Raw genomic sequence first — 25,992 nt, forward strand, 5'->3', positions numbered from 1 at the left:
GGACGCCACAGATACAAGATGGGGTTCCAGCCCCCGGTCTTCTTTTTCACTAAAAAGTATCTGGAAAAGACTACGGAGTTGTTGGGGATCCAGCTCCATCGCCCCTTTTTGTAGCATTGCCCGTACCTTCTCCAAGAGCTGAGGGATGTGCTGCTCCTGTTGGGCCACCGGAGGGATCTGCGAACACCTATGCTGAAACTCCAGGGTATGTCCTTGAATTAGAGCGTCCAGCACCCATCTGTTGGTGGTGATCTTTTCCCACACGCTGACGAATCCAGTTAGCCGGCCTCCCATAGGGGTGCACGGGCGGGGGCCCGACGTCCTGGCCGGTTCAGGCCTGCTTTAGCGTCGGCATCCTGCCTTGCGGCCAACAACAATGCTGACCTACTACACCGCAGGCCTGGGAACGACCTCTGTAGGCTTCCTCAGTCTTGGATGTTGGAGGACAGTACAACAAGGAAAAATCTTTTGATAACCTGCACGACTTCCTTCTGAATGAGCGAATGGAAGGGCAGTGTTGCTGGAGCATGTCCAGGGAACGGGCTGTCTCCATATCCACCTTGATGGGCTGTATGGACTCAACGACCTTCCCAAAAAGGTTGTCTCTGTCGAAAGGCATGCCCAGCACCCTTGCCTGGACCTCCTGGCGGAAACCCGTGGCCTTTAACCAACCTTTAAGATGAAGCTAGACGCTGTTCCCCATTTACCAGAAACATGTGTCGGCGATGTCCAAGGCCACCATGATGGCTTCATCCGACACGAGCTCTCCCTCCTGGAACAGGGCGATTGCCTCCGTCCTCTGGTCGTCAGGCAGAATTCCAGAATCGGGCCAAGCTTGTACCACAGCTCCCTGTCGTACCTAGCCAGGATTGCCAGTGCATTGGGCGCCCTGAAGGTGGACGCTGCGGTGTAAATGACTTCCTTACAATGACGTCCATTTTCTTCCCCTCACTGTCCCGAAGGACTGAATACTAGGATGGGTTAGCTAACTGTTTCCTCGCAGCCGCTGAAACCACCAAATCCGGCAATGGTTGCGACTTCAGGCACTTGGGTGTGGAGTCCGGCATCCGGTACTTCTTCTCCAGCCTATCCAGTTTGGCCTGAGCCATTCAAGGGTTCTTTAAGAGGGCTAGCCCTCCTCCCACACGTCCTCCAGAAGGGGCACCGCCATAATAGTCTTCCTCATGGCCTCGCACCTCTGGTAGAAGAAACCCTCCTTTTTGGTTTCCTCAGGCACAAGCTTGAAAAGCTCAGAGGCTCTGGCAAGCATGCAATGCAACAACCCCACTTCATCTGGGTGACGCCATCGGCTGCGGAGACCTGCCGCTCACTGTGACGATGCTGTCATGACCGCAGCCTCCAAGGAGTCAGGTTTAGCCCAACTGCCTCGGAAGCCGGGTCACAACTTCATTTCCAGGCACCCATCGGCTCCCATAGGGGCCTTATGGACCTTGTCCTGGCGCCAGTGGCGCCAGGCTCATAAGGGGACCCAGTCCCGGCACAGGACGTGCCGGGCTCATGATGCAAGGAATGGTGCTTGGGTGGACCTACCTGCTGCAGACCATGCTGCTCACTCACCTGCAGGATGAAATCCTCATCCATCCATGGCTGGAACTACTTTACCTTCTGGGTGTGGCCAGCACCACTCCCTGGGACTGGATACTGGAACTATTCTGGAAGCTGGGACTTCTTTCCGGGGCGAGGCTGCTGTGGAAGGAGACACCTAAGCACTCCAGTAGGCTATTTAAACCACGCCCGATCAGAGCAACGTGCTTCGCGTTATTCTGCAATAGCAGCAGGACGCTCACCGTGTCAGCTCCAGAGAATCTGCAACTTCTGCATCTAGGGAAGAGAAATCCGTAATCTTACCTTCTGAAATACCATCTTTGTCTTCTGCAGCATCTGAGAAGGGAAAAGAACACCAGGTTAGCACGAGATAAAACCAGCGCAGCACTTACCCAATCCATCGGTGCATCTCAAGCCACGGGCTGCAGCTCTCCATTTTTCGGCACCCTGTGGAAGCAAGGACATTGGTTAGTAACCTTTGTGAAACTTTTCCTACCTGCGCTGCATTCTTCTCGCCTCCGCCGACGCTGCTACTCGCATCTGCAAAACAAAAGGACATCATTAAGAAATACAAAACTCCATCCATACGCACGTGTTTTGGGCAGCTCTCATCTTTCTCACTCCTCGGCGCATTCCTCGACATCTATTTTTCTACCCAGCTGCTTCTGCAACCTGAAAAAGGAAAAGAGACATTAAGAAGTGCTTTAAACTTCGAATTGACATTTTTTACTTACTTGCCTGCAATACCTTCGCATTTCCATCGCTCTCCATTCAAGCAACCGCCGTTCGTGCTGCTAACGACGGCCTAGCTCCAAATCTTCATCCTCTGCAACCAAGAGGCTGGACAATTAACCAGTGAAGTAACTGGCTTCGGCGCCCCTGCACAGACGCAGGATGGAGAGCTCCGCTTTCACCTATATAAGATGAGCACATTTAGCCTACGAACTACGTGGGGATTACCAGGAAGGGGAGTCAGCTTGCCTGTCAGGCTTATATATCCTATTAACCCCTTGCTCTCACAATTGCAGACACCTCACCCTTCAGATCAAGATCTCAGTGAGGAGAGGGCCTTTCCAGGGTGGCATTCGAGGCCTGCGCGTGACCCTAGAAGACTCCGAGAACCCCCAGCCCAGACCTGCGCCTCCGAGGGATTCAGGTGAGCGTTACAGATATGGTGGTCATCGTCGCTATGGTCGTATCCGTCCCTGTGTCCGGGTCCACTGGGGGAAGGGGCGCTCAACGTGGACGCGGGGGCTGAAAAGGAGGTGTCGGATGACGCTTCCTTTTCTTTGCCGGCGGCTGATCAGGGCTGTGGGGGGCCCGGGCCCTGCGGCATCCTCTTCTGGATCTCTGACACTAGTGTGTGGAGGGTGGACAGGATGTCCAGAGATACATCAGTTGGCTGAGCTGGCGTGATCGGAACATTAGGCCCGTGCCGCCGTCACCATCGTCCTCCACATCCTCCTGGACGTGTGCAAAGACTCAAGGTCCTCCTCGTCCATGGACGAAACTTCCATTGCCTGTGGCTTGTCTGGGGCCTGCTAACAATCCGCCCCCCCTTTTTCCACCCCAACATAACAGTAGCTCGCAGAGCAAACTTGAGGACTCCCAACACTGAAGCATGCAGTAAAAATCTTAAGATGGCTGTCAGAGGAGATGACTGTCATTGGATGGGGCAGTATGACCCAGAGGACAGTGATTGGTTTACAGGAGAAATACTGTTTGTAAGTGAAAGTGAAGCCGTTTCTTCTTTTACGGAGGATTCCCGGCCTGACGACGGGGAATATTCATGAGCATGTGAATCTATTGTTATTCTCTTCTATGATATTTCTTTGTTAATTCAGACATCACGCCCTTGTCTCGTGCCGTCAGTTACCTTCTCTACAGGGGTTTGGCATCACGTGCATGTTCTCAGGATGGGAATTATTCTTCTAGTCAGGTTGGCTTTGCAGTCTTCTTCGACTCGCTTTCTCTCGACACTGTTCAAGGACGGCACGGTCCACCCTTCTTGGGTCAGCCATCACTCACATCAGGTTATCTGTGCCAGGAATTTCTTACCCTTCATTCTCCTGGTTCCAGCTCCTTCAGTACTTCCTCTGTACACCAGCTGGATGCCTCCACGTGGCACAGGACATACTTGCTTTGTTCTGCTGTCCCTGCAACGGTAGTACTAGTATGAGTGTTATCCTGGCAGGAGATTATACCACGAAAGGGATATTTTTTGTGCATTTAGTCCTAGCAGGTTAGTGGACCAGATAATCTATAGGGCCCCTGACTAAACCCTGATCTATCCAGGTACATCAAAAAGTAAAAAAAAAACAAATGATCAGGGTGACCAAATGAAAACACCACACTGAAGTATTCATTAAATTACAATGCAAATGCCATTTTTTGTATAGTTTTGCAAATAAGTTTTAGTTTTCAACCATGTGATTCAATACATACATTTGTGGTGGATCAAAAGTTTCAACAGGACACAGAATAATAGCTGTACAATTAATACACAAAATAGACCAACATTTTTGTCAATGCATTTTAAGCAGGACATACATAAAATAAAGAGGTCCCATATAACATACTGGGATCATGTAATCAGATTCAGAAAGAACAAAGTTGACAAACAAATGACAATATTGACAGTGTTGATATTAAACACTGGAAAATATGTCAACAAAAGGTGTTTCGGCCATTGATAGCTGGTCTATTGTCCATGAAAATGGATGGCCTTCATGAGGACAGAAGAGAGGGTTGGGTGGTAGAGTCCTGTTTCTCTCTGTCAAAGAATGAGCAGAGGAAAGTGTGTTAGTGTGTGTGTGTGGTCTTTCGGAACAATCATTAAATATTATGAATAAGGCAATTGATGCTTAATTGTTTCAAAAAGACCCCCTCTGTTTGGAGGCAGTTGATTTTCTTATCATGTTTGGCTTGTTCAACACAGTACTTTGGCAATCCACTTCATAGTTAACGGTGGGTTCTAATCAAGGTGCAGCGAATGAGAGACTGCGCAACTTGATCTCGTCACTAACAGTCGCTGAAAATTAACAGTGGAAGTGATTACGGGACAGAAATCCCAATTGAAACAAATGTGGCCCCTGTCCATGTTTGTTAGAAAACAGGGGCACTCAATAGACAGAGCATTGTCATATGTGCAATGGATAATGAAAACATTATTTGTGAAAGACGAGTTAGCCCAGTGGTGTTGCCTATGTTATGTTAAGGAGATATATCTCAGAAGTTGGTGAAGATAAAGATAAATAACCCTAGTGTCTATTCCACCATGGTTAACTAATTTGTGTCTCAAGGCATGAGCTGGTTTCCTTAACATAATGGATTACTTGGCACGCTATTATGGAGATTCCCTCCCAGTGGAAAATAATTAGACAATGTATATATTTTCTTTCTTCATATCCTGTTCGCAGTGTTAACAATCAGGTGCCTAGGAGTTATAGCACGTTCAAGTAGCGGGTGACGGTATGGTGCCCAACTGCATCGTGCATAGTATCCCTGTACTTTATGTTCAACTATTGCACGGTTAGATAGTTACCATGGGACTATCAGATGAATCTATTCTATTCATAGTGCACAGTGTTTTCTAAGGCACACCGTACAAAAATCCAATTGTGGCATGCAGTGACCACATGGGAGTGGCGATCGGCTAAAAAGTCATTCAACTATTCAATGTGTTACACGATCCAGGATCTTACCTGCACTACTCCGCGTTCCCGTTCCGCTTCACAGACAATCCTACATTTAAAAAAAACTTCAGCGGCGTAGGAAATAAATGTAGCCGTGATTGGCTAATTCTGGTCATTGATACAGCAGATGAAGAGTGTAAGAAGCATGGAGAAGAGCTTGTGGAGCTGGAGAAACGCTTCCGGTAAAACGTCTCTGTTCAGGACGCGAAAAAGAAGCTTGAAAAACTGGAAGAGGAAATTGCGAAATTTAAGGCCATCACCGCTGATCGGAAGGTACAGAAATTCAAAAAAGATCTGCAGAATTACAGCAGGGAGAAAACATACCCATAACTCGGAGATACTTTCTATACCGATCAACAGCAGGGTGGCCTAAATAGGCGGCATAGGTATGTTACCTTCTCGGGCGCTTCAGCCTCCTCGAGTGACAGCGATCAAGGCACGTTAGTAAGTAACAACCCCAGGCCACAACAGCACACTTTTTTCAGAGGGGAGGACAGCGGGGGGCCCCCCCAAACGGAGGCCACAGCAACCAGGTGTTAGGGAGAATTCTCTGTTAAGGCTAATTTCCCAAACCTAGTGAGTCCTCCAGCAGCTTTGCTGGATTTTTGGGGTTTATTTTTTTCTCCTGCTAAGAGTGAGACTCTTTTACTCCCACTCTTAGACATGATTTGAGATATCCTTTGACTTTGCAATGTATTTTATGGGCTATGGGGTCTTTTACTCCATAGGGGTTCATGTATTTTTGGTATGTGTGTTACACAGCACCCTCCGTGCCGTAACACTGGGGTGTCATAGTGACCCCCAAACATAGACTCTGTACCCTGGGACTGACTACTGTCTCCCAGGGCATGTAAAGTCACCATTGGCTTTACTAGTCCTAAATTGTGAACCAAACCAGTACAAACCATCATATTGTGGGCGTAGTGGTAGGGGCAATTCGATTTCCCCTGGGTCTGTTGTTCGAGGGGGCACTGTACAGTCCCGCCTGAGTGAGTTTTGGCTGGTGGCAGTGGATACTACTTTTTATATTTAACCGCGAATATATTCCTATGGGATTTTCCCATTGTTCGAGGCTAATACTTTTTAACATAGCCTCGAACATACCGCCGGTTTATTTATTTAATATTAATTCACCGGTTGGTATTTTTTGCCAGAACTCGGTTCCAAAATGGCGTTTGTGTTCGCTTCTGTGACTCCAACCCAAGTCGAGCCCTTTGTTCCACGTTTTGGCAGTCTTCTCCACAGAAGCCTCCAAAAGTGGTGCCACTCTGTCTGGGTACCACAGGGGGTGTGGGAGGGGGTTTAGGCACCCTGGACTGAGTTGCCTCGGCAACTCAAGTCGCACTCTTGTGTGATTGGCCCTGTGGTGAGCCGCCCGGCTCACCACTTAGCATGTTTGAGTGACAGCTAGGACTGATGAATGGGGGTTTTCTGCATTAAAGCAGGGCTTTGGGGACTGGGACTTCAGACGTCGCCACAGGACCAAAGAATCCGAAGAGGGAGAAGCTGAGCCGACCTGCAACGAAGACACCACCGGTGGAGCCCTGCTGAACCGGCTCACCACTTCTTCCAACGACAGAGGAGATCTTCATCTTCCTTTGACTGGTGGGGATAACCAGTTTTCCCGCCTTTTCGCCTTCCCGGACCATCTCGTGGCCGCCTTGCCTGTGCCAAGCAACCCGGCAACCGGAATACCACGTTTTTCCACTACCGCGAATAAAAGGGTAGTACCTTTTTACCGGAGAACTCTGCGGCTGATTTCTTCCCTGGCAGTGCAACGACCTTCAGCTTTCCTCCACGTCAAGATCATCTCTTCCTCTGGACGATGCCGTGACTTGCACCCGCTGCCAGGAACAACTGCCCCCGCTGGAGGATCCTCTCCACTTTAAAGGTACTGTGTCCGCCTGGCCTCCCTTGCAACGGTCTGTGTGGGGTGACTCTTAAAGCCTCAACTTACCACTTGGGTTGGTCCTAGGCTGGCTAACTGAACTTTTCTAAACTGAACTAATTCATTTCTGAACTCTATGCAAGACTCTCCAAGCCTTTTAAACTGTGTGATCTTGGGCGCATTGGTGTTCTACTCTCTCCAAGAGGGAGCCTGGCCTCTGAACTTTTTTGCTTACAAGTAGACTGACTTTCCTGCCTTGCTGAGTGCTTCTAAAGGATTGTGTTGTGTGCTGTTCCTAATTCCTGCCTTTTCCCTCCCTTTTTCTTGAACTTCTTGGAGTGCCATCTTTAGTTAAGCGCTCACCTCTGTCTGGAAATAAGTGGTGTTAACTAAGACTTGTCTAATAAGGAATAAGGGATGTATATATAATAATAGTGACTGTTTTTGAACTTACTTATAATAATAGTGCTAGCGTGTTTCTAAGTGTGTCTCTAAATAAATAATTATATACTTGATACCAAAGCTCTGGTCAGTGTTTGCTTGTGCTACTGTATTTTGGTACCCATCTTGTATACTCCATATACTGTCTAACTCTTCTTGAGAGAAGTCTGGCTGCTCAGCCACAGCTACCAGGTAAATCTGAGTGGTACAGACTGCTACCAATTGGGATTACTGCCAGCCCTGTAGTCTTAAGCCTTTTGCAGTGGTCCCTAAGGGAACTGCACAGGTTTCTGCCTAACACAAGGCTAACGCATGAGGATGTGACAATGGTACTCAAATCAGTGAATGATGATACTATCCCAATTTTCAATTCATCAACACATTCCATTACGGAAACGGAACGAAAACTGTTAGGCAAAGGACTATCTTTTGTACCATTAAGCAAGGCTGAACCTTTCAAGACGGAATTAGAATTGAACTTTTTTTTTAGAAAAAGGAGTTAAAATATTTCTTTGAAGTGTACTTTCTAGAACACCAGACTTCCATTTCGGCAGGAGGCAATGCTGCCGTCAATCCCTGCATTAACAAGACGGGCTTCAAGAGGAAAATCAGTTTTCTAACCCCGCCTCAAACCATACCATCTGAATTTGACGTTTGAGAAACTAGTCACCAAAACAGTCATGGGCCGTTTTAAGAACAATTACTATCAAGACAACCTTACAAAAGAGTTAAGATCAGCATTAAGCTCCTTGAACAATAATAACACAATCACTATTAAACCAGCTGCCACAGTACTCCTGAACATTTTTTTTTTTAAACAATTTTTATTATTTTTGTTAACACACCAAACATTACAAAACATTGAGGACATTTGCATTCGAATTCTGCTTCATTGTGTTCATTCGTTATGCATCACCGCCCTCCCCCCTCCCACCTCCTTAACTCGAGCCCCTGTTCCAATGCCACTGGCTAGCATATCTCTATGCTTCTCTTCCTCAGTGGTCCCTCCGTGTCCACTTCACCAAGATCCTCTTGATGGGTTCCTACCATAGTGGCCAACAGTTGCCTCCACGCTATCAGGGGTCCCGCTTCTTCCTCCACATCTCTACAGATTGCCTCATACCAAGCAGTCGTTTCTGCATCTGCCCACTTCAGGTCGTCAGCCCACCAACTCTCTATTCGTGGCCGTTGGGTTGCCTTCCAGCCCATGGCGATTCTCCGTTTGGCCAGGATGAAGGCCAAATCTTTCATCTTACTAATGTGCTTCTGGTTAGGCGGTCTGGCAAAACCCCCCAGCATGCATGTCCAAACTGACTCCACCTCCAGCGTGATCCCCTTTTCAGCTAGGCGTAGCTTAACCTCTGTCCAAAATCTACCCACTTCCGGGCAAGCCCAAAACATGTTTATCAACCCAGCTTCCACCGCCCCGCACCATGGGCATTTTTGTATTGCTGAGCTTCCAAACCTGGCAATCCTGCTCGGGGTCATATATGCCCTATGAGTGACGTATAACTGGATCTGCTGTAGCCTTGCGTTTCGGGGCACCTTTTTGTGGTACCTTTGAACTCTATCCCATTGTCCATCCAGCATGGGTACTCCCACCTCTTCCTCCCAATCTCGCCTCAATTGGATCACCTCCTTACCCACCCTAGTCATCAATAATTCGTATATGCGGGATTTTTCATGCCCACCCTCTGATATGTCATACATCGTCTCAATGACCATGTCAGGTTGCTCCGCTAGCACTTCCGCTGGCCATCTTCCCCGCACCCGTTTGATGATTATTGAATAGGTGATATATTGGCCTTTGTGCACCCCGATATCTTCCATTAGCCTCTTGAAATCTAGTGCCTCCCTCTCTTGCCATACATCCCCCAGGGTCACAAGGCCCCAACAGTTCCCAGTATCTGCGGATCCCCTTTATTATTTGCAAATCCTCCCTGCATAGCGCCACTAACGTCGCCTGCAGGGAGCATGGGGTCGGGTTTCCCACCACCTGCCATGCCATGTTCCATATTTCCCAGCCCAGTTTCAACAGTCTCGCCCTTCCTTGTAACTTAGATGTAGGCAACCATACCACCTCTCGCAAAAAAAAAAAAGGGGTCGGTGACCTTGCACAATAGCCTGGTCTCAGCTGTCTCCTCCTCGGACAGCCATCTGGCCACATACTGTAGCTGCCCCGCCAGGTAGTATAGCTCGGAATTCGGTAGGTTTATACCCGCCCTGTCACTCGAGTTTTGTAGCTTCCATAGGGCCGCCCTATTCCTGGAGTTGTGCCAAATAAAGCCCCTGCATAAACTGTGGAGACCCGCAAAGAATCGTTTGGGGAGCATGTATGGAATGTTCATAAAGTGCAACAGTCTCGGCAGGACCACCATCTTAATCAGCGCCGCCCTACTCATCATGGCCAGGTGTAGCCGGGACCAAAACCCCATGCTATCTTAATGCCTTCAACTGCCCTCTCCGTATTGTGCTTATGTTCGTCCTCAGCCGTGTGGTATACGTCGATATCAAAGTATCGAAATGTCCTAGTCCGCCAGGGTATCGGCAGGACCGGTAGGAGCCTCCGCGGGGCCATCCTGTATCTCCCCAAGGGGAACATGCTTGATTTCTTGGGGTTCACTGCTATGCCCGAGAGGGTGGCGTAACGTTCCATCACCTCCAGGACATATTGCAGAATTTCTTCTGGGAAGCGCAGACATAACAGGATGTCATCCGCATACAGTGGTGTAAGGTGCGTTCCTCCCTTCATAGGGATTCCAATCTCCCCGTACTGTTCTCGGAGGCAGATTGCCAGAGGCTCCAGAGTCAGAATGTACAACATGGGCGACCAGGGGCAACCCTGCCTCGTGCCCCTGCTAAATTGCCATTTATCCGAGATTATTGCGCCGGTTTTGACCCTGGCGATTGGGGAGCTGTATATCATTTTGACCCACCTCAGGTACCCCTGCCCCAATCCATATTCTTTCAGCGCCGCAAGCAACCACGGCCATCTCAAAGAGTCGAAGGCCTTGATGGCATCCAGCGAGACTATCGGCATCCAGCGAGACTTTCGTCTGTGTCCCCCTCTGACTGCTCACAAGTCTTGTAAAATTCACTTGGGAGCCCATCCGACCCCGCAGCCTTACAAGTAGGTAGGTGCTGAATCACTTTCTCTAGTTCGTCTAATGTGATTGGAACGTCTAGGTCCTCCCGCTCCTGATCGGTTAGCTTGGGCAATCCTATGTCTTCCAGTGTCTCCTGGATCTCCTGCCCCATCTCCTCCCCCTTAACCTCGTATAGGTGTTTATAGAATCTGAGAAACCCTTCATTGACTCCCTCTTGGGTATCCCAGATCTGACCTTCCTCACCCTTTAGCTCCCTGACCACTAGACGTGGTGTTTCGATTTTTATAGCCACGCCAGCAACCTTCCCGGTTTATCTCCCCCCGCATGTTGCCTCTCAATATATTTTTTTATAGTTTAGCTTACAGAGTGTGTCCCAGTGCTCCCTGCTAGTTTGTTGCAATAGGTTCACCTGTGTGGTATCCTCCTGTGAGGTGCTCCCCTTTGCATTATTTCTTTTAGCTACTTCTCTGTCTCTTGTAACTCCCGCTCTATGCCCCCTTGGAGCCCTCTAGACTTGGATATGGCTGCGCCCCGTACTACCACTTAATACTCAATAATTGCCTTCCTTAAGTTTCCACGTCGGGATTCTCGCACTAGGGGGCTGGTACCCCAATCCAACACCAGGGGGGGTGGGGAGGGAGTGGTCAGAAAGCACTCTGGCCTTGTATTCAGAGCCTATCATTTCTCCTGCTATCTCCGAGGCCACGAACATGGAATCCAGTCTTGTGTATAGGTTATGGGGGGCCGCATAGTGCAAGTACTGCCTGTCTCCCGGGTGCTGCTGTCTCCAAACATCTTCTAGCCCAAAGTCCCGAAGTAGTGCCTGTAATGCCCTTGCAGCCGGGGTAGGTCTATCTAGTTTATCGTCTGACCTATCCAGGTTGGGGTTCAATGTACAATTAAAGTCCCATCCCCAGAAGATAGCACCGCCAAGTAAGGGGCTAATTTTGCCATATAGGGCCCTGAAATAGGCTGCCGTATCCTGGTTGGGGGCGTATGAGTTTATGATGCTCACGTCCCTGTTTTCTAGCATCCCCCACACCACTAGCATTCTGCCGTCTGGGTCTACCGTAGACTGAAGCAGCTGAAATGGTACATGGGGTGCCACCCATTTGACCACCCCCCTTGCGTAAACTGAGTATGTGGCCCCGGTGGTGGACCCCCTCCACTTTCTCTTGACCAATTCCAGTTTATCCCTAGTAAGGTGGGTCTCCTGTAATAATGCTATGTCCACTTTACGCCTTCTCAGATACATCATCACTTTATTCCTTTTCAGGTACCTATTGAGGCCTCTCACGTTTCAGGTTACAATTCTGAGGCTACCTATAGCCATGCGTGGTTTGTCCCTTCTCCCCCCTTCCGGGTTTCCGTTCCAGTCTAGTGTAGCATGGAATTGGGCTCGTACCCCTCCGTCTCCCAACTGAAACTCCCCAATTAAACCCCCCAACCCACCCTTGCTCAACTATGAACCACTGCACACAACCCCTTCCCTCCCCCCCTCCCTGCCCCGCCCCAACTGGTGCCCAGCTCCATCCCTGGATCTCAGGCTCCCCCAGGTTTGGTCCTGCCTCGGAATGCCGAGATCAGGTACCCGGCAGGGTGTTATCAATATATTGGTGACCTAACTAGTCTATACGTGGGGGTGTGAGGGCCAGTTCCATAGGGCTCCCACACCGTTAATTAAATCGCCATGTTCAAGGATCGTGCATGTATAGCTCTGGTCGCTTTACTCCAACAGGCAGTATCCTGCCCTATATTCTAGTCCCAATGTCTGAAACTGCGACACCCTAGGTGCCGCGGTCCCCATGCTACTTATCTGCCCCGTCTTCCGTCTGGATGCCTGATTCTTGGGGACAGCTCTGCATGTCCAGCCATTCTGTCGCGTCCTCAGGGGAATCAAAAAACAATGTTCTATTTTTGTGGAACACCTTCAGTTTGGCTGGGTAGATCAGCATGTATTTATAGCCCGCTTCTCACATTCTTCTCTTGACTGCCCCAAAGTTCATGCGTCAGCGTTGTACATGCAGAGTGTAGTCCCGGTATGCCGTTATGTTTGCCGACCCCCTTTGTATCGTTCCTCCCTTGTGGAAGTACTCCAGGAATTTTTCCAGGGCCGTACGCGCACGTTCCACCACAAACCCCTGAGGTCAGCACTCCTCCTGTTATCTCCTGCAGCAGCATCGATTCGACATACTCGGTGGGGTTGGGGCCCTCAACCCCCTCATGCAATCCTACGATACAAATGTTATTCCTTCGAGCACGCCCCTCCGCCTCCTTCGCTCTGCTTTCCAGGTTCCCCGCGCGTTGTTGTAGGGCATGGAGCGTGGAGTTATGGGATTCGCATACTACCGTGTTCGGGGCCAGTTCTTTCTCCAGGTCACCTGTACGTTCTGCCAAAGTTCTGACATGTTGCCGAAGGAGATTCACCTCCTCCTGTACAGCCCCGACTGAGTTCCAAAACCGCTTTCAGTTCCACCGTGGCCATTTCCAATTTGGTTTTGCAAGCAATTTACAGGTCTGCAATCGCTGCCAGGATCTCCTGATCTTTGGTTATGGTGGGCATGCCCACAGCGGCGATGTTTTGGCGTAATCATCGATCGTGGGTTGCTTGCCCTTTGTTTTAGGCAGTTTGTTGGCCATCCTGACGGCGTATGGGCGTGCGAGTGCTAGTTTGTGGTTCGTAGTCTCTGGACTATGCCCGCCCCGTTCCCGGCAGCAGGGAGACCCAGGCGTGTTGTGTTGGGGTTCCTTCGTGCTGCCAAATATGCGCTCGGGGTGGGTTGTCCCCTCCGGCGTGATTGTGCGCTGGCAATTCTCTTCTCCCGGTCAGTCCACCCCACCTCCTAGTGCGCCAAGTCCATGACTGCTCCCCCAGCCCACAGGGCTCTTCTGAGTGGACCTACAGTCCGAGTGCGCCTCAACGGTGGGCTCCGCCAAGTCACAGGCACATCCTACGCACGTGGGCAGCGTTCCGCGGCCCTCTCCTCAGAGTGCACCTCACTCCTCCTCTCCCTCTGCCTCATATAGGGGCCTGGGGGTGTTAGAATCTGCCAGCTCTTGTGTCCACCGCTCCCGGCCCTCCTTGGTGGGGGCACGTACTTGCCAGTCTCTTAATATCTTCTGTGTATGGCCGCAGCCCAGATGCCACACACGGGGCCTCTCAGCACGCCCCCAAGTGCCTGTGTGCTCGGGGGCCCCAGGTCTACATTGGGTCTCGGTATGCCTGCCCCTCTTCAGCCGTGTGTGCGGCGCCGGGGCTTCAATGATTATTACTCCCGGAGGTACGCGGGCTCGTGGCTACCGCTGATGCGCAGTGGCGGTTCCCCTGGTAGCGTCCCCTTTGTCATGGGCGCCGCTCGCGCACAGGTTTGGGTGGCGCAGCATGGTAATATGTCCACATTCGTGTGTAGTGGGTGGCTTCCCAGGGCCGTGCCGCTCCAGGCCGCTACTTTCCTGGCGCCCTCTCCAGCCCCCACCCCCTGCGCACCTTGGCGTTGCACCGCTGTGGGTGTCCTCCTGCTGCTGGATTTGCTTAGGGTCCGCCCTACGGTCGCCCTGTTCTGCGCCCTACGGGCGTCCCGATGCCAGTCTGCCCTGGGCCTCATGGGTCCTCTTGGGGGGGCATGCCTCTCTCTCGGGCCACTTCACTACCGGCCTCGTTGCGTTGTTGCTCGGTGCAGTTGCGGGGGCCGTGCCCACTTGGATCGGGCCACCTACCTGGCAGTGCGGTTCCGTGCAGCTCCCACCATGGGGCCGCCGTATTCCACAGGTAATCCCCGGGGGCAATATTACGAGGATCACGACTGCTTCGTGTTTGGTGCGGATCGTGATCCCGACACCCTCCGATTCATGCACACAGAGCGGTGGTGCCCCCAGAAGTATGCCTTGCGGCCAGGCGTACTCTCCACCAACTTTAGGCTTCTTTCACGCGGCCGGCTGGCCCCTTTGTTTGAGGCCCCTGTCCGCCATTTTGTACCTTCGTTCCGGGATATGCGACTTCGGCAGGGGTCATATCTCCAGCTCTCAACATCCCGCAGTCTCCAGAATTGCAGCGCACCCGTGTGCCATGTTCATGGGCTCATCCGAGACGTTCCAGAGCTTAAAGGCCGCTAAATATGCATTTTCGGCGAGGATCAGTATCTGGATCACGGGAGCTCCACCAGAGCGCAGCTTCTCACATAGCTCGCTTCACTCCTGAACACTTGACTACGAGAAGGAATGTCTGCATTTGCTCTCAGACACTGAGGCCTACCTCAAGCACAGCTATAATCCGACCGCACGACTTCAAGAAGAGATAATGAATCTGACACGCCACGCTGAAGAAGGCTGTATCTGCGAGGAAGAATGGGTCTTTCTGAACAAACTGCATCCAAGGATTGCAGCCTTCTACATCCTCACAAAAATGCACAAAAATCTGAATAATCCACCTGGAGACGGACAGTCTTGGTTTACAATTCACTTCTCAAACCCCTCTCTATGTACAGATTTCTTTTTAAAACCTTTTGTCAACAAGATGGAATCATATATAAAAGGCACCACTGACACCTTGAACATCTTGAGTAAGATCGGGTTACCGGATGACTACATTTTATTAACGCTTGATGTGGAGGCTTTATAAAGGTCGTTTCCACAGCAAGGTAGGCCTGGAGGCACTAAGAATACTCTTAGACCAAAGACCAGATAATCTGACAGTACCGACGTGGTTCATCCTGGAATGTGTTAGATTAGCCATGTCCGAAAAGGTCTTCCTATTCAAGGACCATATATACAAACAGACCAAGGGGGTGAGCATGGGGGCTCCCTTTGCACCCGATGTGGTTAACCTATAAATGGCCCAATATGTACTGGATCACGTTTACTCCAATTCTAACCTCTACAGAGACAACATAATAGATTGGCGTGCCTACATCGATGATGTTCTTTTGGTCTGGGCTACAATTTCCACAGACCTTAACCAATGCCATCAGTGGCTAAATATGTGCAACAGACACATTAAGTTTACGATCCAATGGGATCATCACTAACTTGATTTTCTGGATCTGCATATATACAGAACAGGCAGAATTTTGAAGACCGAGCTGTTCCGGAAAGCAACCGACCGAACTAGGCCGTTACATTTCTCCAGCTACCATCCAGCGGGTCTGAAATACAATCTCCCATATGGACGGTTTTTGGAGAGAAGAAGGAACTGAACTGACAAATCTAAATTTGAGGTACACGCTGACAACCTGCAGAAAAGACTACTTGACAGGGGATACCCCAAGAAAGCCATAAAGAACTCCAGAAAGAGACCAGCCAACACCTGCAGAGATACCTGTCTTATGCTGAAAATAAACAACCCATTGGAGAGATTGGTGTGGGTAAAAACGTACAGCCGTCCGAGTAATGTAATCAAGAGTATCATCAATAAACGCTGGCAATTCTTTGCTTTCAAAAAGAACCGCAACCTGAAAGAAAAATTAGTGCACACTTACATTGAACCCCCAAAATACCAACAATGGGAACCCTATGGGGGCTCCCACCTATATAGGGTCACTATGTGTAGCCACTGTGTAACATGCAACTTTACAGATACGAAAAAAGGTGTTTGACCACAACAATGTACACTGGGAGTTACGAGAGCACACCAACTGCAACAGTAGACTCGTCATCTACGTCATTGAGTGCCCCTGTGGTCTGCTATACATCGGGAAAACAATCGGAGCAATGAAACAACAAATTTCGGAGCACCGGTCCTGCATTGTTGCAGATAAACCTCTAGTTGAACACTATACCGCAAAGAAACACACAAACTCAGATCTGAAATAGTTTGTCCTCCAAATGATTGCCCCACATAAAAGAGAGGGGGTGGTGGGGACTTGAACAGAGCTCTGACTAGATCGGAGCAGAAATTAATACATCGCCTTGATACAGTAAAAAATGGCCTCCATATCATGGTCGAGTGGAAACATTTCAAGGGGACATAACTACATTGTACTTAAAATGAAGACTGGGTCCCTATACAGGTTTTAATAACATATCATCATGCATTTTACCCGACTTTGTTTGGGGTTGACCCTAGAATTGTGTGTTACAGGAAAGTTTCATTGTCATTGTATATGATAATATGCACATTGTTGCAAGACATTTGGCGTCAACTATTTGTCTGCAAAATGTTCTATATGTGATCTGTGTGCAATGCACATTGAGTAGAACATCATCCCACACCCGAGGATGGGGGTCTAACAAGCACCAGGTATCAGAGGTGATTAGGGAACCATATGAAGACAATGCAGGGCACCCACACTGGCATATATTTGCGATCATTTTTCTATTTTGTGATAACCCCTTGTGCCACATAGGGGGGCAGGGGGTCAATTAATAGGGATCATCCTCCGAAAAAGATTGGACACCATCCCACTCTGCAGGTCCACAATCAAGGCTAATTCCACAAAATACATAGCCTCCTAGCTGGTGCGGCACCATGCCAACATGGCTGCCGAGTAAATGGGAAGCGTCACCTTGGCAAAGGACGCCTCGCTTCTATACAGTAAGGAGCGCAGTCACCATCCCCGTTTCGCAGCATTCACACACAAACCTTGTGTACCAGTATCGGGACGGGAACGCTGAGTAGTGCCGGTAAGAGCAAGATCCTGGATCGTTTAACACATTGAATAGTTGAATGACTTGTTAGCCGCGCATCATTCTCATGTGGTCACAGCATGCCACAATTGGATTTTTGCACAGCGTGCATTAGAAAACACTGTGCACTATGAATAGATCAATCCGATAGGCCCATGGTAACAATCTAAGCGTGCAATAGTTTAACATAAAGTATGGGATACTATGCACGACGCGGTTGGACACCATACCATCACCCGCTACTTGAACATGCTCTAACCCCTAGGCACCTAATAGTGCACACCGTGAACAGTATATGAAAAAAATAAAATAGTCACATTTTTTCCTGACGGATAAGTACTATAGAAAGCACATACTGGGCACCCTCTATGCTTCAACAAACGTACGCCGGCACCGCACAATCATGTTTGGATGTATGTATCCAGAGCCTTGATTAGTGTTGGACATCAGTGCATGGAAATTGACACCTCCAGTAGTCGAACGCCTGCGAGACAGATGCTTCCAATACAACAGTGGTGGTCCTGATTCCACAGGCTTCCCGGTTCACATACCTCCACTTTTAATTGTAGCCTGGATGGTTAGCCAACTAATCATCTTTAAGTACAACAGGGCCTCTACTACCCTTGAAAAAATATCTTTTTTATCATCACTTTTCAGTGACTCGGCAAGATCAAACGTTGGAGTTACCCGCTGCCGCGTCTGGACTGGAATCCACCGTTCATTATGGAGGGAATACCCATAATACCGTGATGAGTAATCCATTACGGTAAGGAAACCATCTCATTAATCAAATCACAAATTAGTTAACCAGGTTGGGACAGACACAAGGGATTTTTATCTTTATCCTCACAAGCTTCTGAGATATATCTCCTTAACTAGGTGACATTACTGGGCTAACTCATCTTTCACAAATAATACATTTTCATTATCCATTGTAGATCTGATAATGCTCCGTCATGGACAGGGACCACATTTGTTTCAATTGGGATTTCTGTCCTGTAATCACTTCCACTGTTCCTTTTCAGTAACTCCGTTAGTGACAAGATCAAGCTGCGCAGTCTTTCATCCCCTGCACCTTGATTAGAACCCACCATTAACTATGAAGTGGATTCCCAAAATACTGTGTTGAACAAGCGAAACAAGATAGGAAAATCACCTGCCTCCTCACGGAGGGTGTCTTTTTGAAATAATTACGCATCAATTGCCTTATTCATAATATTTAATGATTGATCCTAACAACCACACATACTCTCACACACTTTCATCGGCTCATTCTTTGACAGAAACAGGATTTTACCACCGAACCCTCTCTTCTGTTCTGATGGCGGCCATCCGTTTTCATGGACAATAGACCAGCTATCAATAGCCGAAACACCTTTGTGTCGACATCCTCTCCAGTGTTTGATGTCAACACTGTCAATATTGTCATTTGTTTACGTTAACATTGTTCTTTCTGAATCGGATTACATGATCCCAGTATGTTATATGGGACCTCTGTTTTATATATGTCCTGCTTAAAATGCATTGACAAAAATGTTAATCTATTTTGTGTATTAATTGTACAGCTATTATTCTGTCTCCTGTTGAAACTTTGATCTACCACAAATGTGTGTATTGAATCACATGGTTGAAAACTAAAACTTATTTGCAAAACAATACAAAAAATGGCATTTGCACTGTAATTCAATTAATACTTCAGTGTGGTGTTCTCGTATGGTCACCCTGATCATTTGTTTTTAACAGGTAAGTGGACCAGGAAGAAGACATTATTTTTGTTCTTTTATAATACAAGGGAACAGTTTCAAAGCGCAAGCCCGGGATTCGGACTGGTGTTGCTATGCGTGGTCTTGCTTTCAGACAAACGCGTTGCCCCTGAGCTATCCTTCCGGCCTCTGGTAGTACATTGAGGTACTGCATTGTAGGTGAAGGTTGTGGTGTAAAGTGGCAAGGCCACTAGAAGGCGATAATTTGAACTGTGATAACTCATCCTGGCAAGTTCTTATTGTGTATGAAGAGAAAGATATTTGACAAAGAGTTGGAAGAGAAGTGTTGGTTTTGTTTAGGCAGACATTTTTTTAAAACTTTGAACAGAAGCATTGGAAGAGAACTTTGTGTTGTATTTGATCTAAGTGCCAAGTGTAAGACTTACGGAGTGAACTTTATTTTGCATTTTCAAACAGACTTTGGATATTGAACAGAAGCTTTCTCGACTGGAACTTTGATCTAAGTAAGTGTGGAGGGGGAACTGACCCAGGTTATAAAAAATTGGGGTTATGAAGGTATGCTTGTAAATAATGATATTGTTGAGTTTTAATTGCCATCTAATCCCTGTATGTTTCATTATGTGTATAAGTGTGAGGGACAAACATTTAGAGTATTTTCCTTTAGCCTTAGTTTAATAGGTAGGGAAATCCTTGTTAGGCTAGCGAAAGTGTGGCATTCTTCACCCTTATTATTTTAATAATGATGGCTACTTGTGAGAAAACTATCTATGTGTCGCCTTGCATTTCTAACCTCTCAGTGACTCCTCCATCCTTCAACACAGTGGGACGGATTTTCATGAGTGTTAGAAGTAGTGTCACAATAGCAAACAGCAGTTTGTTCAAGTTGGATTTCCTGAGGCCCGGATGGTGTGACGGGAGGATTAGTGAGTTCCTTGATGGAACAGGAGTCCATGTCCCCAAGAGAGTGGTCTATCCGTGTATGGTCCCGCTTGTCGTCACCACTAAGGGGAAAATTGTGTAGCGGGCTCACCGCCCTAGCCTCACAAGAAAGTGCTCCCTCTGGGGAGAAATATCGCAATTCGTCACAATAGCCACTGCCAATTGGAATGGTGCAGATCCTTACCAATGGTGTGCTTGGGTGAGCTCACAGTCCAAATCTTGGCTAAAAAGGAGGACTCCAGCAGCCATTCCTCTGATCATCATTGGAGTCAAGCCATCTATGAAGAAGAGCAGCCAGTTGACTACCAGACGACGACTCATCCAAATGACCAAAATCAACTCCAGCGAAGTCCTGAGGAAACCCTGCTCCTCTGGCTGATCTCAAGAAGATCCTTGTTGGTGCTTCAACCCATGGACCATGGGAAATGGCTAGTTCCGACCCATGCTCGAGGATACATGCCTTCAGAAGTCCCCCTGGCCCAACCGATGGACTGACCAGCTTTCCCCTGGGCTACCTCGCTACAACCATCACGATTCAGAGTGCATCATTGGAGGATCTTCAACCTGTGTAACAACATGCCTGCTCCTGCATTTTCAGCCTTCTTGCATCAGATTATATGCTGGGTCTGATCCCATTGCATCCATTGAAGATCACCTGTCGCTGCCTGACCATCCAGACTACCATTGCAACTTGTCTTCATCGCTCTGTGGAGGTGCCCCGAGTTGGTCTGCCCTGTAGAAGTGTTTGTTTGGGTGTTCTTCTGGAATGTGTCTATAAATAAATAAAATAAATAAACCAACTCCTAAGCACCGCAATCTACCAAAACGAAATCCTGCTCACTTCCATCACACCTTCCATCATGTCCGCCATTGTTTCTAGCTAGCGCCATTTGGTGCGGCCTGTCCTGCCTCCTCAGTGGATTGGCCACTTCACTACACATCTTGGCCAAATGGGAACCGGAAGGGACCGGAAGGCGTAAGCCGGACCCCGACTTCAAAGACCCACATTCAAAGGCTCTGTCTGTGCCTGTCCGGGCCAGGAGGATGTTAGCCATGCTCTAACTATGCTCAGTCGTCCTGACTAATTACTTCTACCCATGTCATGTGTCCCTATACTAGCTATGCTCCATGCAGACATAAATGAGCTTGGCTGACTTCCACCACTGTCTCTCCTGAGCGCCGACTATGCCTTTCACTTCTTTCTTTGCTCGCCGCAACCAACATTCATCTTCCATTAGTGCACTTGTGACTCCCAGTTACATCAAATTTAGGTGTGTTTATTATTCCATCTGTAAACCTCCTGCATTACATTGTTTTGTGCCTCCTTTTTAAAAAACGGATTTAGGTGTGTTTAGTATTTCATCTGTGACCCACCTGTATTTTTCAAATCTCTGCACCATTTATCTGTTCTACACCTTTCTGGTTTGCATTAATTGGTCTGTGACCTCTCCTACTAGGCCTCCTGGTGAGTTTAGCTAGAACTGTACTGTGCAGCCATTCCCCTTTCCTAGTCCATATGTCTGCAACCTATCGCTCTCTCCATTTCTCCTATATTATCACCTATCCCGCTCTCTCAGTCTGGTAGAAAAAAGCACAAAAAACATTGAGTGCAAACCCTGGACTTCCCATCGCAGACATCTATGTCAGTGCTTCCTCTAGAGAGGTTTTGACTAATATCCTCTTCTCTGTCCCCTCTCCAAATCTATGGACCCCCCCCCCCCCATCTCATTTCTACTCTCCTTCAACAAGCTTTATGATTAACAGTGGTACCATGTGGGAATTAATTCCTTCCTTCCTTGCTTCCATCCCCCGCATCTCCGCCTTCTACTCTCTGTACCACACCAGTGTACACTATCTTATGAAACATGGAAAGGCACAGACCTCTTCCACCTGGCAACACCTGCCTGCTCAGCCAACAAACACACTGCCGACATCTGTCTCCTTCTTGAAGACATTGACCTTGACATTCTTGCTCTTACCAAGACATGGTTCAATGCCAGCTCAGTCATGGCTTTTGACTCCCTCCTAACTGGCAGCTTGAAGATCATCTCCAAGCCTCAACCTCACTGCACTGGTGGGGGGTTGCCTTAATCTTTCCTGAGTGGGTTCCGGCTTCCATCTTACCTACCTAGCTCTACTCATCCTTTGAAATCCTGGTTTGCAAGCTGGTCATCTCTCCCATCTCCACCCTGACCATTGCCACCATCCACCGGACTTCAGGCTCCACCACCGTGTTCCTCTTGGAATGGGCGGACTTCTGCTCTTCCTTACTTTCATCCACCTCAAACCTCTTTCTACTGGGTGACATCAACATCCAACTGGACTCCCCAGGTACTGCATCCGTTCTCTTCACTGACCTCTGAACCTCGCTTTCCTTCTACATTGTCCCTTCTGGGCCAACCCACTCAGCTTGTCACACTCTGGATGCCCTCATGCACCCTGACCTCTCTCCTCCCCTCCCCCACTAGTCACCCCTCTCTCCTGGTCAGACCACTCTCTCCTCTCCTCCCACCTGGGTCCCCTTGGCCACCTGGCCACCCCCCCTGCCCCCGGAGGTTCCACCAACCTCGTTCGCCAACATCCGCCCGATGAAATGAGTGTCTGCAACTGCCTCCACTTCCACCTTCATACCCCTTCTCACTCTCCCCCACCTAACTACCTCTGACTCTGCCCTCAGCAACCTCCACCTTTCCATCACCAACACTCCTGACATTCTTGCCCCAGTCATGAGGATGCGCTTGAAACCTGCCTCTAAGCATAACACCCGGTACGACTCCGAACTCACAGCCCTAAATCGTAAGTGAAGGGCAGCATAATGAAAGTGGCAAACCTCAAGCTCATCCTCTGACAAACTGGCCTGCCGCCTGCTGCAAAGGCAATACAGACTCACCATCCATGCCAAGAAAAGAGCCCACATCCAGGCATGGGTTTCCTGTGCATCCAAAAACACGGCTGAGCTTTTCAAGATCCAGCCAACCCCTCCTCAGTCTCCTCTTCCCTTTCTCCCTCCTGGGCCCTCTACAATGCAATGGCCTCACACTTTGCCGTCAAAACCCAGGACATCCTGACCTCCTGTTAAGATGGATTTCCTAACTCTGACCTGGAGGGGCAGAGGTTCAAAAGGCCAGCCTAGTTTCTTGGAACAGGGTAACCTCTGGACAAGCCAGACCAATCAGGGTAGTGATGACGGCGGTCAAGACTAAGTCTCAAGAGGGGTGAGGGTGACTGAAAGACTTCAATGAGCACACAAAGCAAGGACACTAACAAATTAGTCCCGACAGGTGTTATATTAAAAATATAGACACATTTATTACAAGGCCTTTGTAACATCGACCATAGCAAAGAATCACAATAATACTAAAGTAGACCAACACATCACAATCAATACAATATATATGTACAAGACCGAGGGGTTTAAAGAGTTATGAGCACGTAATATGTAGACCACCTAAATGGGGAGGAAAACGGGCAGTGCAAGTAATCATTAGACCCAGTTCGACATCAGAAATACACCCAACTAGGAGGAAGTGCGAGCCCTACGAAGAGAGGAGCCTTCTGCTCAAAAGTACCTGCACGCGCTGGTGCCAAAGGTTAAAGTAGGGTCACTTCAAGGGTATCAGGCAGTTCAGGAAGGTGAATGAAGCGATGCAGAACACGTCCCCACTACTCAAGCAAGGCCTCCACTTGTGGGCAGAGGCAGGGTGAGAGTGCGGGATAGAGTCGCTATTTCGCAACAGTGGTAGAAAAGAAACTGGCTCCTACGCGAGGGGCCACCGGTTGGGGTATGGACTACTCACCTGTCCCCGACGCAGGCAGACCCAGACTTCTCCATCTCAGTTCACATTGCTGGCAGGTTCAGCTGCGATAATCGGGACGTCTCGACACCGTGTAGATTCCGTGTAGCAGGATGCAGTCTCGACGGTGTCCCAAATGCAGCGAACGTGCACAGGTTGTTACCACAGCAGGGCAACACAGCAACCGCATTTACTCTGGTCCGGGCGCACTCGTCTCACTTCAGACCTGGGAACGCCAAGTGTGCGAAATTCGGTGTGAGGTTGCCGCGGACGCAGAGCAAGCAGTAGACCAAGTTTCGAGGGCTTCCCTGAAACGGCGGCGGTGACAGAGCAAAGCGTCCTGCGTAAGCTGGTCAGCCCACTAGTTGGCCCAGGGACACTTCCGAAGAGGCTAACTTGCAGGGTTTGATGAAGGTGCCGGGAATAGTTGATCCCACTATTCCAATGGGTCGAAGCGCCTTCGCAGACCTTCTAAGACGATCAGATGTAGAGGGGTCTCGCAGGACAACAGCGGCTCAGGGTGCCAAACCTTCAGCGGGTCACCAGCGGTTCCTCGACTCAGCTTCTTGTTGCAGGATACTTGGCTCCTTATCCCTTGTTCGGTGTGAACTCAGGAGATCGACCTGGTAGTTGTGTTTTCAGCCTCCTCTTATCCAAAGTTCCCTTCGCGCCAAAATGGAGAGGACCCAATGGGAGATCTGCTCCCAAACACTCACACCATACGTGGACCTATCAGGGACCACGGTGGTCCCAGGCATTCAGGACACGCTAGACTCTCTGGCACCCAGGATGTGTATTGGGAACAGACATCCCAGCCCACATCCTGGAGGCACACACAAGGCATGCAGAAGCCCGCGAAAGGTTTGGGTTTCGGGGGAAAGTGCATGACCAAATAAGGACTGACCCGGGTCGGCTCGACCTGGGTAAGATGAAGGAGCAAGACGGTCAGAGGACAGGACAAAGAACCTCATGGCATGGCCACTTTGGAGCCAGGCCACTCATTTGTGCCAAACGCGGTAACCGCAGATAACATGGCGAAAAAGGGTTAAAAACACAAGAGAAACGATAGCTGCCACCAGTCCTGTCTGTGACACACTTGCACAGTTCATAATAAGTCCAGCAAGAGTTTCTAGGACCTTTCGAATGACTAGAGTCCCAAGAGCGTGGTAAAGTAAGGTAGAGTGCACTCTTGTTTCATATTGCACAAAAGCTGCAACATGAGGAAAGGACTAAGGGAAACAAAGTCTCCCAGTACTGACCGTTTTAAGGGCATGTCAGTTTCCCCATAAGAATTGAGCGAAAGCCCAGAGGAGTGCGGTGGAAGGCTGCGCTTCTCTGGCAAAGTCTAGATCAGGGTGTAGAACAGCAGCAAAATGTTTGGGGGTTGCCACATGGAGGGAAAATTACATACAATTATGAAATCTTTCCTAACACCTCCCTTGCTACATACACTCACAACCCATCCCACACCCCATCTACTCCACCTCCTCCTTCCTACTACGCCCCCGTCACACCTTAAGAAGTTACCAGAGTTTCCACGCCATAAAGGCCTCCTCTAAGCAGATTTTCCCCCTGCTCACCCAGGACCATCAAGGATAAACATCGGCTCTCTTGCCCCTGCTGTTGCTGATTTCTGCAATCACTCTTTTGTCACAGGATATCTCCCCATCTCCCTTAAGCACCCACTCTTGAAAAAATCTTCATCAAATCCTACCTGCCCTGCCAACTTCTGCCTTATTCATTGGCGCAGGTCTAGTACCGGGTGCATTTTTAGGTATTTCTTTGGCACAAGGAAGTATGTTGAATACATATCCTTGTTTACCTGGTTTGCTGGGAGATTTCTATGGTGTCTTTTTCCAGCCGTACTTTTACTTCCTCCAGAAATGTGCGCCTTTCTTCTGGTGTCATTTTTCTCTTGGCGGGTGGTTGGAGATGGTTTTTAAAAAAGTTCTAACTTGTCTGACGTGATGCCCCTCCCATGCGTGGCTGAATTGAGAGATGCAACCTCCTACTAGAGGGGCATGGTAGGGGACCTTGAGTGAGGCGTGTGTGTTTGGGTGGGGTGGAGCCTCTGGCTGCGGAGGCTCTGCTTCTGGACCTTTTATAACCTCTTTGAAAATTTGAGGAGGATTGTCCCTGTGAGTTGCTCCATGATGAGGATTGGTTGCCTTGGTTTTAGCCTGAAGAGCGTTGAGGGCCCTGGCCTGAAAACCTTAA

General features: G+C 48.9%; 1 protein-coding gene across 6 annotated transcripts in view; it reads right to left on the reverse strand.

The window, feature by feature from the left end:
- Positions 1–25,992, reverse strand: part of PASK (PAS domain containing serine/threonine kinase) — a 2,072,978-nt gene that overhangs the window by 1,668,840 nt on the left and 378,146 nt on the right. The window lies entirely within an intron of this gene.

The sequence above is a fragment of the Ambystoma mexicanum genome, chromosome 10, assembly GCF_040938575.1.
Source record: "Ambystoma mexicanum isolate Mex_15411 chromosome 10, UKY_AmexF1_1, whole genome shotgun sequence".
Classification (NCBI taxonomy): Eukaryota; Metazoa; Chordata; class Amphibia; order Caudata; family Ambystomatidae; genus Ambystoma; species Ambystoma mexicanum.